General features: G+C 40.1%; 1 pseudogene; it reads right to left on the bottom strand.

The window, feature by feature from the left end:
- Positions 1 to 704: 704 nt before the first annotated feature.
- On the bottom strand, positions 705 to 11,906 carry LOC142530972 (protein NSP-INTERACTING KINASE 3-like; annotated as a pseudogene).
- Positions 11,907 to 14,333: the final 2,427 nt, after the last annotated feature.

A 14,333-nucleotide genomic window follows, 5' to 3' on the forward strand; every position in this document is an offset into this window, starting at 1 on the left:
GATTTTTTGACAAATTCCCCTTTCATATACACTAGTTAATGAAAAATTATTTAAAAAATATATATTTTATATTTTTCATCAAGCCTTTGCTATGATCCATTTTTTTTTATATCAGGGAAGCTAATTTTTTTTAACAATTATGCGTTAAAAATAAATAATTATGCGTTACAATTTAATAAGAGCCAACGTACGTTGTAAAATAATTTAGCAGTGTCGGCTGTTGCTCGTGGCGTTTTGCAGTAATCTTGCAAAACACCACAAGCAAAATTATTTTTGAAAATTTATATTTAAAAAATTAATAATAAGAGTCTTAAACGAGATATTGAATGGTACTACACTCAGCACGATGAAAGACAACACAACGCCTTCGCTAAAGCACGACACTGTCTTACTTCTACGAGATGAAGCGAAGGGCGGGAACTGATCCGAGAATGTGAGCTTCTTGAAGTCCATGCATGGTATAGTGTTAGAAAAACCGGCCATTTTTATGACAACAGCTGAAAACTCGTAGATACTAAGATATAGTGAAAAAACATACAATTCGAGTTCAGTTGATTGGTTGAGTTTATTTGAAGAATCAATTTGGTTGAATGAAGGAGAGGAGAGGAGAGGAGAGGAGAGGGGAGGAGAGGGAGCTTTAACTCACTTCACTAATTCACTGGTTTATTTGTTCCAAAGGAGGAGAGATCGGAATGACGAAATAGTTATTCAATTGCGGGCCTAACGAATTTATTATAATGACAAGATGGTTTACCATTGGTTGATTGAATTTGTGATCCAAACAAAAACTTTTGTACACATGGAATATTCAAGTGTTCCACAATCACATCACAAAAAAGAAGAAAAAATGCTATCTTGGGCCAGAGAGCTCGATTGCCTCAACCACGAGCGATGATTCTTCTACGAAATCCGAATATCTTTTCGAATGTTTCTCATGTCTTGGAGTCTCCATGCTCTGTGATTGCTCCCATTTCTCTGTTAACCCGTCGCCTTCCAACATCCTCAAAACCTCTGACATTTTTGGACGATGACACGGATTAAAATGCGTGCTGACAAGTGCCACTCGCACCATCTCTTCTAACTCCATTCTATCGTATTCATTCTTCAACTCTCTGTCCACCAGAAGATTCAGTTTACCATCTTCATGAAGCTTCTTCACCTGAGCCGTTGCACCCAGGAACCAATCTCTCGGATTCATATTTTAAGTATAACATAAACAAGTAACAACATGACATTATCATAATCAAAGATACGAGGGAGTTACCCAGTCGAGCATGACCGCCTTTTGGTTGGTCCCCCGCCCAAAGTCCACCGCTTTCTGCCCTGTAATCAACTCCAGAAGTAAGATTCCGAACCCAAATATGTCCGTTTTTTCTGATGATCGACCCGTTGATAAATATTCGGGAGCAATGTGACCCACAGTGCCACGAACTGCTGTTGTAACGTGGGAATCTCGGTGATCCAATAGCTTCGCCAATCCAAAGTCTCCAACTACTGCCTCGAAGTCCTCGTCTAACAAGATGTTGGCAGCTTTGACATCACGGTGAATAATTTTGGGGTCGCGTTGCTCATGTAAATACACTAGCCCCCTAGCTGTACCCAATGCTATTCTTTTCCTCCTGGACCAGTCCAAAACCGGCCTGCCATTTACATGATCTGAAAAGATGATCGAATACAATGTTCATCAGCCCAGAATCCCCAGCAGACCACCTCCTCGATAGAAATATTTTTAAGGCTTTTTGTGATTTTCTAAAACTGAAAATTCTCCCCAAATACCCCTCTGTCTTGCCCCTCACACGAATTCCTAGTTTCAATCGTGCCTAGGATGTTTCAGGCTTGAATACGATTAAGATTGATTAACTTCAAAACTACAGCAGAGCAGAATATTCACATACCTTTCAGTCTAGAGGCGACCGAACCATTTGGCATAATGGGTAAATGAGAAGACGTTCGTTTTCGGTCGAGCAGAATCCCCAAAGACGAAGAAGATTTCTATGGACAGCCAGACTGATCAGCTCTACTTCTGTCTGGAACTGAATTTCACCACCAACTGCATTGTAATCTTTTAACCTTTTGACAGCAACTACAGTCCCGTTGCTTAAACGTCCCTTGTAAACTATGCCAAATCCTCCCTTTCCTAATATATTCTTCAAATTGAAATGATCAGTGGACGCTCGGAGTTCCTTGAAGGTATACCTTCTCAGATGGCCTAAACGTACCTCTGGATCATATTGCTCTGACAAACAAAAGACGGATAAGAATAAAGCAGAGAGAAAGAATGATTGTGTAGCATATGCATAATCGTGTCAATATTTAACGTTTAACCTTTCAAGAAATAAGAACACACTGACCATATACCTAATAATTCCATCCATCTAATTTCCGACATCAAAATCTTGTTACTGAATTGTTAAAGATTAAAAGGTGAAGTTAGTGCACCAACATTCATCAATACGACTGACCATTAACATCAAAGAATATCTGCTGATTACGCCTGTATCGCCACCAAAGGACCAAGCCAACGACTATTAGGATTAGAAAGGCAACACTAAAGCTAGCTCCAAAAGCAATGGCAACGTAATGTTTTGTTCCAGATTTTGAATACCCTGTTAAGAATAATTAGATTATTGTTAGGAAATTTGATTCAAAGATTGTTTATAATATTTTCTGTGTGAATCGAGATGACCGCAATCAATGAACAATTTCTGTATACCAAGAATACTGTAGCAACACGAACAATAGTTTCAAATTACGCAAAATGACAACACGAAGAATTATGTGGTTCAACCAAGTTTGGCCCGCATCCATGGGAGAATACGCCGCTCTCTTTTATCATTCACTCAACAAGTTCTTTACAAAGCCTTCAAAAAAAAAGAACAATACAACATATGAACTCACTGTTCAGTTGTTGATTATTGAAAATCTCTCTCTCTGTTCTTATCTTCAGTCCAGCCTTCTCTTTTATAGCACTGACCAGCCAACTAACCAGTTGACTTCCAAAAGTTATAATCTGTTATGGCCACTAACAGAAATAGCCACTTCTTTGCTAACCTATTAAGCCAGACTTTTGGAACACCAACTTATCAATCTCCACCTTGTCTCCAAAATATTGGCTTCTCTCCTTCCCTTTTTGGGCTATTTTCCACCCGCTACATTGATTAAGTTCAAACGGCTTTTGGTAGCTCCTTGGTCATCGCATCTGCTGGGTTATCTTTCGTACCGATTTTTCCAGCTTTATTTCTCCTTTTTCAATTATGTCTCGCACAAAATGTAGCTTAACGTCAATGTGTTTTGACCTTTCGTGGAACACTGATGCTTGGCTAAGTGGATTGCACTTTGGTTATCACAGTGGAGCACCTGATCTTGTTTTACCCCAAGTTCAGCAACTATTCCTTGCAACCCAAGGCCTCTTTAACCACTTCTGTCTCACATCAATGTATTCCGCTTCAGTTGTTGATAACGTAACCACTGATTATAGAGTGGCTTTCCAGCTTGCAGCCATTCCATACATGGTTAACACAAACCTAGTTAATGACTTCCTTGTATCCAAGCTTCCCGCATAATCAAAATCCACGTATCCAAGTACTGGTTGAGAAATGTGCACGTCTTTTGAACAACAGTCCCAGATTTTCTTCCCCCTTCAAATATCTTAGAGTTCATTTAAGAGCATCCCAGTGAGCTCGTCCAGGGTTGGCCATAAATCTTGAGATCACATTTATGGCATAAGCCAAATCCGGACAACTACACCATTTCATACATGATGCTACCTACCCCGCTAGCATAGGGTTCACAGGACATTTCTTCCCTCTCTTCTTTGCAGTTTGGGGACTGATTTGTTGAGAGTTTAATGTGTTGTGCTAGAGGAGTACTTACAGCCTTTGCCTTGGGAATATTGAATCTTAACATCACTTTATATATGCACCTTGGCTAAGGAGCAAATTGTAATTCTGTCTATCTCTGATAATATCCATTCTCAAAATTCTTTTAGCTTCTCCTAAATCTTTCCTTTCCAATTCTGAGCTCAGTTTCTCCTTAAATACTTGGATTTCTAGCTTGTTCTCACTTGCAATGAGTATATCATCTACATACAAGAGGAGAAAAGTATTTACTAGGCCCTAGTCCTTCTTCATATAGATGCAACTGTCATAGTTGCTTCTTATGAAGTTGATCTTTTGCATGAACTCATTGAATCTCTTATTCCACTGTCGAGGACTCTGTTTAAGACCGTAAAGTGACTATCTAAGAAGGCTCACTTTGTTCTTGGTACAAGAAATCCTCCTGGAGGGTCCATAAAAATAGTTTCTTCTAACTTGCCGTGGAAAAATGCAGTTTCACATCGAGTTGTTCTAGTTCCGAATCCAACTGAATTACTAAATAAATAACAAGCCTTATTGAGGAATGTTTAGCCATCGGGGAACAGATCTTGTCAAAGTCTAGACCTTCAATTTTGGTAAATCCTTTCACGACTAGTCGTGTCTTATACCTTAACCTTTGAATGCCTGGAGTTCCTTCCTTTATATTGTATATCCATTTACACCCTAGTATCCTTTTCCCTTTAGGTTTATCTACAAGTTTCACCAGCATAATTTTTAGTCTCACCACAGCAACCACTTTTCAGAGTGTATTCCATTTTCGCTTCATCAAACATAATGTATCTCGTATTGAAGCACCTTGGTCCCTTAGATTCGAGGTTCCACACTTTGAAACCGTTGACACCATCTGGATAGCCGATAAAGATGCACAGGGGTTTCACTCCAAACTTCCATTGGGTTTTGAAGTTGATAGAACTGGAGGGACACCTGTTAACTAAATAGCATGTTGTAGACAAAGCTTCTCCCCAAAATGTCTTTGGTAGGCTTGCATTTATTATCATACATCTAACTCTTTCCAGCAGCGTACAATTCATTCTTTCTACCAATCCGTTTTGTTGTGGGTTGTCGGCTATTGTCCGATGCCTTGTGACGCTTTTAAGCTTACAAAGCTTCTTAAATTGTTCAGAGAAATACTCCAAGCCATTCTCTTCAACTTTGTTTTCTATCATTTCAAGCCATTCTATAAATCTGCTGATAGCCTCAACCTTCGTTTTCAAGACACAAACCCAAACTCTTCTTGTGTAATCATCGATCAATGAAATGAAGTATCGACCTCCCCCTTGTGCTGTTGTTCTAGAGGGTCCCCATAAGTCCAAATGAATGTATTTCAAGGGCTTGCTGATTGTGTGTTTCCCTTGGCCAAAGTGTACATTTTTTGCCTTCCTAAGACACAATTTTCACAGAACTCTAATCCACTAATTTTATCACCACATAGCAGATCTTGCTTTCAGAGTTCCTTTAGCCCATTTTCACTCACACGGCCAAGCCTTAGGTGTCATAATTTTGATTTATCTATGTTTCCTTGTGCCACGGCAGAGCCACCCACAATTTTGTCTCCTAAAAGAACATATAAATAATTCATTTTCACTGCCTTCATCACATCCAGGGACTCTTTAGACACTTTCAACACTCATTTTTCAGACTTGAACACATATCCGTTCGAATCAAGAGTGCCAAATGATATCAAATTCTTTTTGAGTTCTGGGACATACCTCATCTGTTGATGTAGTCTATTTGTGTGAGGCCCGAGGCCGAAGAGGGCGGGGGTTGATCGTCGGTACCATGAGGTTGCACGGACAATGAGCGGCTCCTGGCAGGCTTCTAGGCGGAGGGAACATGAATGAACCGATCTTACACCGGAAGGAGAGGGATTCCAAAACTGTTCAGGTATGAGATTGTGCAGTTGAGAAGGGCTTAAAAGATTTGATTGGTACTACTCATATCAAGAAGGTGCATCTTCTTTTCGGTAGCTCATCATATAAGAACTTCAAAGTTAAGCGTGCTTGACTTGGAGCAATTTTGAGATGGGGACCTTGGGAAGTTTCCTAGGGTGCGTGTGAGTGAGGACATAAGCACGCTGAAAAGACTCGTTTTGGTACAGTGGAGACAGTCGTGGAATCTGGGTTGTTACAGTTGGTATCAGAGCGGACCTCTCCTAGTACGATGTATGGTTCGGGGACGAACCAAGCAGAAGCTGGTGGACATGTGAGGCCCATGGCCGCAGAGTCGACTCATTAGTAAAATGTATCAAAGGGCAGGTAACCAGCCTCTCTTAGTCTCAGGGAGGTCCATGTGATTTATCTATCTCATTAGTTGCACCGGACAATGAGCGGCTCCTGACAGGCTTCTAGGCGGAGGGAACATGAATGAACCGATCTTACACCGGAAGGAGAGGGATTCCAAAACTGTTCAGGTATGAGATTGTGCAGTTGAGAAGGGCTTAAAAGATTTGATTGGTACTACTCATATCAAGAAGGTGCATCTTCTTTTCGGTAGCTCATCATATAAGAACTTCAAAGTTAAGCGTGCTTGACTTGGAGCAATTTTGAGATGGGTGACCTTGGGAAGTTTCCTAGGGTGCGTGTGAGTGAGGACATAAGCACGCTGAAAAGACTCGTTTTGGTACAGTGGAGACAGTCGTGGAATCTGGGTTGTTACAGTTGGTATCAGAGCGGACCTCTCCTAGTACGATGTATGGTTCGGGGACGAACCAAGCAGAAGCTGGTGGGCATGTGAGGCCCATGGCCGCAGAGTCGACTCATTAGTAAAATGTATCAAAGGGCAGGTAACCAGCCTCTCTTAGTCTCAGGGAGGTCCATGTGATTTATCTATCTCATTAGTTGCACCGGACAATGAGCGGCTCCTGACAGGCTTCTAGGAGGAGGGAACATGAATGAAGCGATCTTACACCGGAAGAAGAGGGATTCCAAAATTGTTCAGGTATGAGACTGTGCGGTTGAGGAGGGTTTAAAAGATTTGATTGGTATTCTCATATCAAGAAGGTGCATCTTCTTTTCGGTAGCTCATCACATAAGAATTTCAAAGTTAAGCGTGCTTGACTTGGTGCAATTTTGGGATGTGTGACCCCTGGGAAGTTTCCTAGGGTACGTGTGAGTGAGGACATAAGCACGCTGAAAAGACTCGTCTTGGTACAATGGAGACAGTCGTCGAATCTGGGGCGTTACAATTTGTGCCATCATGCATCCTTAATCTGATTGAGCCAGTGCCTTTAACTCTGCATTCTTTATTGTTGTCCAAAAGCACCAGTCCATCTGATTTTGTTAAAGTTTCGAACCAAGACCTTATAGGGCACGTGTGGTATGAACAACCAGAGTCAAGAATCCGTTCATTTTTCGAGCTGATCTAATACTACAAGAAATTATGTTGAGTCATATCCATCGGAAGCTTCGACAACCACACCATCATCCTTTGGTTTCTCGTGGGATTTCTTTTTTCTATCCGAGTAAGCGCGTTTATAATGTCCTTCTTTGTGGCAGTGGAAACACTTATATCTCGATTGACTTCTTGATTGAGATCTATTCTTTTGCTCTTTTTGAGATTTTTTCTCAGATTTTTCTAGGATCTCCGTCGAACTATGAGGCTCTCAACGTGAGTTCACCATTTTGTTGAGATATTCTTTGAAGTTCTTTTGTTCTAATTGTTGATTGTACTTTTTCCAGTGTACTTCCAGTGTAATTGTTTGTTTTCTCCTATATAGCATCGCATCTTTGAAATTTTCATGCGATCTTGGCAGCGTATTTAATAGAATCAGCATCTTATCTTCTTCGACGAGTTTTACATCGATGTTCTCTAAATCATCTGGGATTTTAACAAACTCTGTGATGATCTTGAACACATATAATCTCTGTTTCATATGTAGTCTGTTGACAAGAAACTTTGTTATATAGAGATATTCGAGTTTTAGCCATATCACTGCTGTCTATTTTTCTCTTGAAACTTCACGGCAAACAACGATGCACTTATTGCCTTCTCATGGATGTCTGGTTGAATTTTTCTTTGTCCTTTTTCGAGTCTGACAATTCTTCATCCTTCTTGATTGCATCTGCTAAGCCTTGTTGGACCAACATTGCCCATATCTTGATCCTCCAAGTCCAAAATCATTACTCCCTGTAAATTTGTCGATATCAAACTCATTGATTACATTGCAATTTATCGATTCCCACGGATGGCGCCATTTGTTAGGAAAATTGATTCAAAGATCGTTTTTAATCTTTTCTGTGTGAATCGAGATGACCGCAATCAGCGAACGATTTCTGTATACCCAGAAAACTGTAGCAAAACAATCAAGAATTTAAAATTATGCAAAATGATTGAACACAAGAAATTACGTGGTTCAGCCAAGTTTGGCCTACATCCACGAAGAACACGCCAATCTATTTTATTACTCACTCAACAAGTATTTTACAAAGTCTATGAAAAACAAGAACAGAAACAATACAACAGATGAGTTGTTTTTCCCACAATCTCTCTTTTTCTCTCTATTCTCTCTTGATCCCATCGTCACTTGTTGAGATGTCGATTTTTGAAAATATCTCTCTTTTCCTATCTTCAGTCCAGCCTTCTCTTTTATAGCAGTGACCAGTCAACTAACCACTTGAATTCTAGAAGTTATAATCTATTATAGCCACTACAGAAATAGCCACTTCTTTGCTAACCGATCAAGCCATACTTTTGGAACACCAACTTTTCAAATAAATCTCACTTGTTGTGGAAAGAAACTCACATATATCCGCAATAGTATAATATTTGTCCACTTTGGGCTTAAGCACTCATGGATTTGCTTTTGGACTTTAGCCAAAATGCCTCATACCAATGGAGATAAATTTCCATCTTATTAACCCACGATTTTTCGCATATATTTCCAATTTGGGACTTTCGTTGAAATCTCAACAATCCTCCCCTCGAACGAAAGACCACCATTATTCTTAAGGTCGAGGCTTCCCTTCAAGCCCATCCGTCCATCCTCTCCACTTGGAGGATAATACACTTCAATCGAGGTCACTCTTTTCCACTGCGTTCGGAGCACATACCTTACGTGAAGCACTTGGAGCACCACCTGCCTCGAGAACTCATCACGGATTTAATGGGAGCCTCCACCTCCTTCGTTTAAGTATCCGAGGATTCCATTCACATGGCTCGATCTAGACCATGAATCTGATACCGCTTGTTGTGCAAAGAAACTTATATATCTCTATAATGGTATGATATTGCCCACTTTTGGCATAAACCCTTGTGGATTTGCTTTTGAACTTTATTCAAAAGTCCTAACTTCCTCCTATATTTCTAATATGAGACTTTGGTTCAATTCCCAACAATTATGAGAACAGGAATGAAGATTAAATGTACTGAAAGTCGGGTGGAGAATGAAGCCATGTTTACCTTTTCCATTATCAGGTGGGAAGAACAATGGCTCTGAGTAGACAACAGAACAATTGTTTTGAGAAGCTTGCCCACAAATTAAAGGATTTCCAACAATTCTGGGAGCCAACCAACACAAAACAATTAGCTGAGTAAATAAATTCTACCACAAGTAAATGATTATTATTGAAAGAGAGAGAGCAACCAACTTGAATGTTCGAGCAGAAACTTTAGGCAAGGAGCCACTAAGATTATTGTAAGAAAGGTCCCTGCAGTAAGGAAGAAATCAAGTTTTTAGTAAATTACTCGCATGATTTTGACAACTACTGAGAGCAAGAAAAGAAATAAGACATACACAAGAGTGAGCCCCTCGACTTTGGAAAGAGAACCAGGAATCGGACCAGTAAGGCCGTTGTTGTTAAGCCGTCTGTCTTGCTCATAGCAATGGAAGAAACAGGTGTCATTATAAAGCGAACAAGGATGGCAAAATGAGAAACTTTTGAAAGTTAATATCAGCAAGTCTCAAAACACTCACAGATAATTTAATTTCTTCAGATCCCCAACAGATTCAGGAATTTCATCAGTAAGCTGGTTGTTTGAGAGATCGAGCGTCTCAAGCTTTTCTAACCTCCCAATGGAAGTAGGAATGAAACCAGAAATTTCATTGTTTTGTAGCAATCTACATAGAAATGGAAAAATATTGTTGGAGATTAAATTGAAAATGGATACTCAACTAGGCAATAACATAAAGAAAATCTCAAAACTAACAGTAATAATAATAGAATAACTCACATAGACTGCAAGTTCGTGAGGTTTCCGATCCCAGGTGATATGGTTCCGGACAAGCTCAGGCTAGGTAGTCCTCTAACAAGAAGTAAAAATTATCGCAATAAATCAGTAACTAACAGATTCAAGCTATAAGCAATTAGTGGAAACTTTTCTTCAATTTTTGGCGTTAAAAGGTAATGTTAGGTGCCTTACAGAGCAGAAACATAGCCATCTGGAGAACAAGTGATCATCCTCCAACTACAAGGATCTACAGAATTACCATCCCAATTTTCCAGGACATTATATGGATCATTTAAGTCGCTTTTTATGGCAATTAAAGCTACAACTACATCAATTTCAACAAAGAAAAATCATTTGTCAAGATATAATACATCTTTGAAGAGCTATTACGCTCATAATCAAAACCATTAGCTGGGTCTGCATTACCCAACTTGTAAAGCATATATGTCCACAAATGAAAACAGTGCCAGAATTTGCATAGATTTCCAGAACCAGTGTGTGGACTCTAAGTCCTTGAATCCATTAATGTGACAGCTAGTTTAGAGGAATAATTCTGATAAAACTACCAAACTTCTCAAGATCCACGATGGAAGAATTATCAGTAATATATTTTTATTTCAGCAAAATCCCAACATTGGAGGCAGGTTGCAGCAGCACAAATCTTGATATGAAGATAGACATTTCCGGCTAATACAAAAACTAAATGACAAGGGAAAAGTTTATAAACCAAGAAAAGGAAAAAAAAAAATTCCCCCGAATTACAAGAAAGCATAAGCTAACGGAGACATCGAACTTGAATATGATCAAAATTAGAAAATACATGCAAACATCAAGGAATAAGACTAAAAGCTTAGGACTCCATAAAAAATTAAAATTCAATCACCATCATCCATGCAAGAAAATTAAAAGAAAAAGAATTTTTCCCACAGCGATACAAAGAAATGAAGTTCAAAGAGAAAAACGTCTACCTTCAAAATTGACTCCAGTTGGAGATAAAGTTGAATACGAACTCCCACTCAATGCTAAAACCATTAGTCCCACTTTACAGAAAAGAAACTTCTCTATCCCCATGTTACGATCTGATGAAACTCTGACCACAAAATTCACCTTGTCTGCAAAAGATTATTCCGCTCAACAGATTAATCCATTCCCAAATTTCACAATAATTCACAACGTCAGCAGATCACCTTATTCTCCAAACAACTCAGACCATAAAATGAGCTCTCAAGTCTCAAGATCAGAACCCCACAAAGTATTTCCTCCTCCACCGTATATAGAAAGGCCCAAAAGAATTTCAAAATCTCTTTCCTGAGCCAAGAATCCACCACTTTGGGACAAAAGCAAAAGTTACATAGTAAATTTATAATCTTGAACAAAAACAGAGCCTCATACCAAGTAGGCAATATATTGCGCGGAATAGAATGAAGAAAATACCTCAGAAAGCAAAAACAGGGGGAATAACAGATATTTTAGAGCCTTGAGATCTACGAATAGTAGTGTGTGAATTCAATGTAGTTGAAACTTGAAACTGATCCCCACAAAATTCTATCTGCCCCGGACTAATAATTTTGAGCTTGGCTTCTGTTGCTTTAGGCAGCCTATCCGCTCAAAGATTAGCATCACAGTTCCTCCCTTTATCTAGTTAAAATCATGAAACCACACGACGACATTTTACAGCTTACCAGAAAAATACAAACACAACGCGAGAATCCAAAACAAAAGAGGCCAAGGGATCACAGAATGCAAACGTGGCATGGCAACTATTTAATAATAATAATAATAATCAGACAATAGATTATTTAGTAAGTGTTATACTAATACAGTAATTGTGTTTTTTTTTTAAAAAAAAAAAAGAAAAAGAAAGAAGGTTTGATATGGAGTAAAGGGATGAAAACTGTTTGTTTTAATACCAAAGCCTATGGATTTTAGGTTAACCATCTGATTTCCAATCTCGCCTCGTCGGAAAACCCCCTTCTTGACTAACTGCTGCATGCTATAAAAAAGCTCGGGTTACAAAAGTTTCCAGAGGCTCACGTTCTTCACTATCCATTGGCTTGCATCTGAGCATCACTTTCAGAAACCATCAAACTCTTAGTCAATTCACTGGATAAAAGGCTATATTCATGAACTTAATTTTCTTTAAAATAATAAAATTGATGCAACACAAAAAAGGACAATTTTTTTATGGGGAAAATAAAGGTTATATATATTTATTTGTGCATACATATAAATGATATAATTGATGAACACTCACTCACTTCACCGTAGCTAGAGAATAATTTCATAAACTCATCGCTGTCGCCAAGCTCCTGAACATTTCTCACTGTCAGATATCTGCATAGGAAATATGTCAATACCCAGATTTTATTGTTTTTGAATAAATATACGAATCTGAGGGGATGATACCTACGGGATAGATTCAGTCCACTCTCGATAGCCCGTGTGAATACACGCCGAATATCCAGATAGTTTTGGGAGGTCATCCTAAGGGTTAGGGTTAATAAGAAGGTCACCTCATTCAACCAGATCCGTCAGATCATCTAGAGACCCACCCGAGACTCCATTTATCTAGATTCGTCTGGAGCTCATCCCAGCCGACCTCTCATACTTCCATAATCTCGTCAATCAGCGAGATGTGGTCGACCTCCCGATCCAACCTCCCATCATGGTCTGAGCCGACCTCCCAAATAATATTATCACATCGATTGAGAAGATCTTGGCCGAGCTCCAATAGAAATCCGGGTATTAGACGAGCTCATGCCTCAATGATTTAGGACTCTACAAATAAGGATCCAGAGTCCTACAAAATTAAGACTCTGCAAATACCAGAATTTTAGTTGTCAAAGAATTCCAGTCGCATAAGGACTCTTCTAATATAAATACCATGTTCCGGTCATTGTTTATTCATTCACATTGTGTCATTCTGAGCAAACACAGTATTCTCTCTGTTGTTCTATTCTCTAACTTGAGCGTCGAAGTGGCTACGCTGGAACAACCTTCTTGCTCCCTTCTAACATTCATGTTTGTGCTTCCAGATTTCGACGGTCAAACCCGAGCGTCTAAGAAGAGATCCGACCTCCCAGCTGCCCTCGCAATTTTCATCAACATCAATTGACGCAGTATGTGGGAAATACTAAGCAAAAGACGTAGACATGTGGGGACGATGAGTACGAAGAACAGGTCCTAAAGGCAATCAAAGAAAAGGTGTGGCGAATCTTAGTATGGATCAACTGGCCCAGTTTATTAATAGGTTTGCGGAAGAGGCTCTCCGTCAAAATCAAGTTCAACCACCACCACCACCAACACCCTCTCCCCCTCCCCTTCCTCCACCTCCACCTCCATCTCCACCTCCACCTGAACATCTAGAAGCAATGTGGGAGGAAATCAGGAGGTTGAGCAGACGAGTTGGAGTCCGACCTCCACCGCAAGACAGGGAGAGCCTACTCTCCTCAGAAATACTGAATGAAGACTTCCCACCCAATTTTCGTCAGCCAAATGTCGGGGATTACGATGGGAATACAGATCCGAAATAACATTTGGGAGGTTCAAAAATGCCGATGTACTGCACAGATACTCAGATGGGGTGAAGTGCCGATTCTTCCTTACCACCTTAGTAGGTCCGGATCAGAGGTGGTTCGATCTGTTGTCGCCCCACTCCATTACAAGCTTTTGGGAATTTAGCATCATCTTTATGAACCAATACGCCACAAGCAAGCAAGAGATATTTGAAAACATTTATGGGCTTGTTCAATGTGAAGCAAAGTGAGGCGGAGTCGCTGAGGGATTTTATCAGGCGATTTAGCACGACCCTAGAGGTGTCGGCTGCTGCTACCAAGACACTAGTAAATGCCTTCACGCAAGGCCTCCGGGGAAAACAGTTTTGCAATTCTTTGATGAAAAACCCCTCCCAGTTATGAGGAGCTCCTGAGCCGAGCTGAGAAATACGTGAACCACTGAACCTTGAAGATGCATAGAAGCAGAAGCAGAAGCAGACAGCTGTTAGGTCAGGAAAAAAAGATAGGGGAAAGGAGAAGTAGAGCCAAGCAGGAAGAGGCCAGCAGAGAGAGTCGATGAACGAGGTCAAGGCACGGGGCCGTTTCCTTATGCACCATTGGCCATGGGTATGGAAAGGGCCATGACGATCTATGAAGAAAGAAGGAAGTTTGAGCGCCCGAAACAAGCCAAAGAGGCCCATTGCTGGTGGCACCATTAACAAATATCCTCCATACTTCTTCTTGCCCGAGCTGGATCATCTCAGTCAGGAAGTCTAGCAAGGCATGAGCTTTGATAGCT

The sequence above is a fragment of the Primulina tabacum genome, chromosome 2 (genome assembly GCF_025594145.1).
Source record: "Primulina tabacum isolate GXHZ01 chromosome 2, ASM2559414v2, whole genome shotgun sequence".
Taxonomy (NCBI): domain Eukaryota; kingdom Viridiplantae; phylum Streptophyta; class Magnoliopsida; order Lamiales; family Gesneriaceae; genus Primulina; species Primulina tabacum.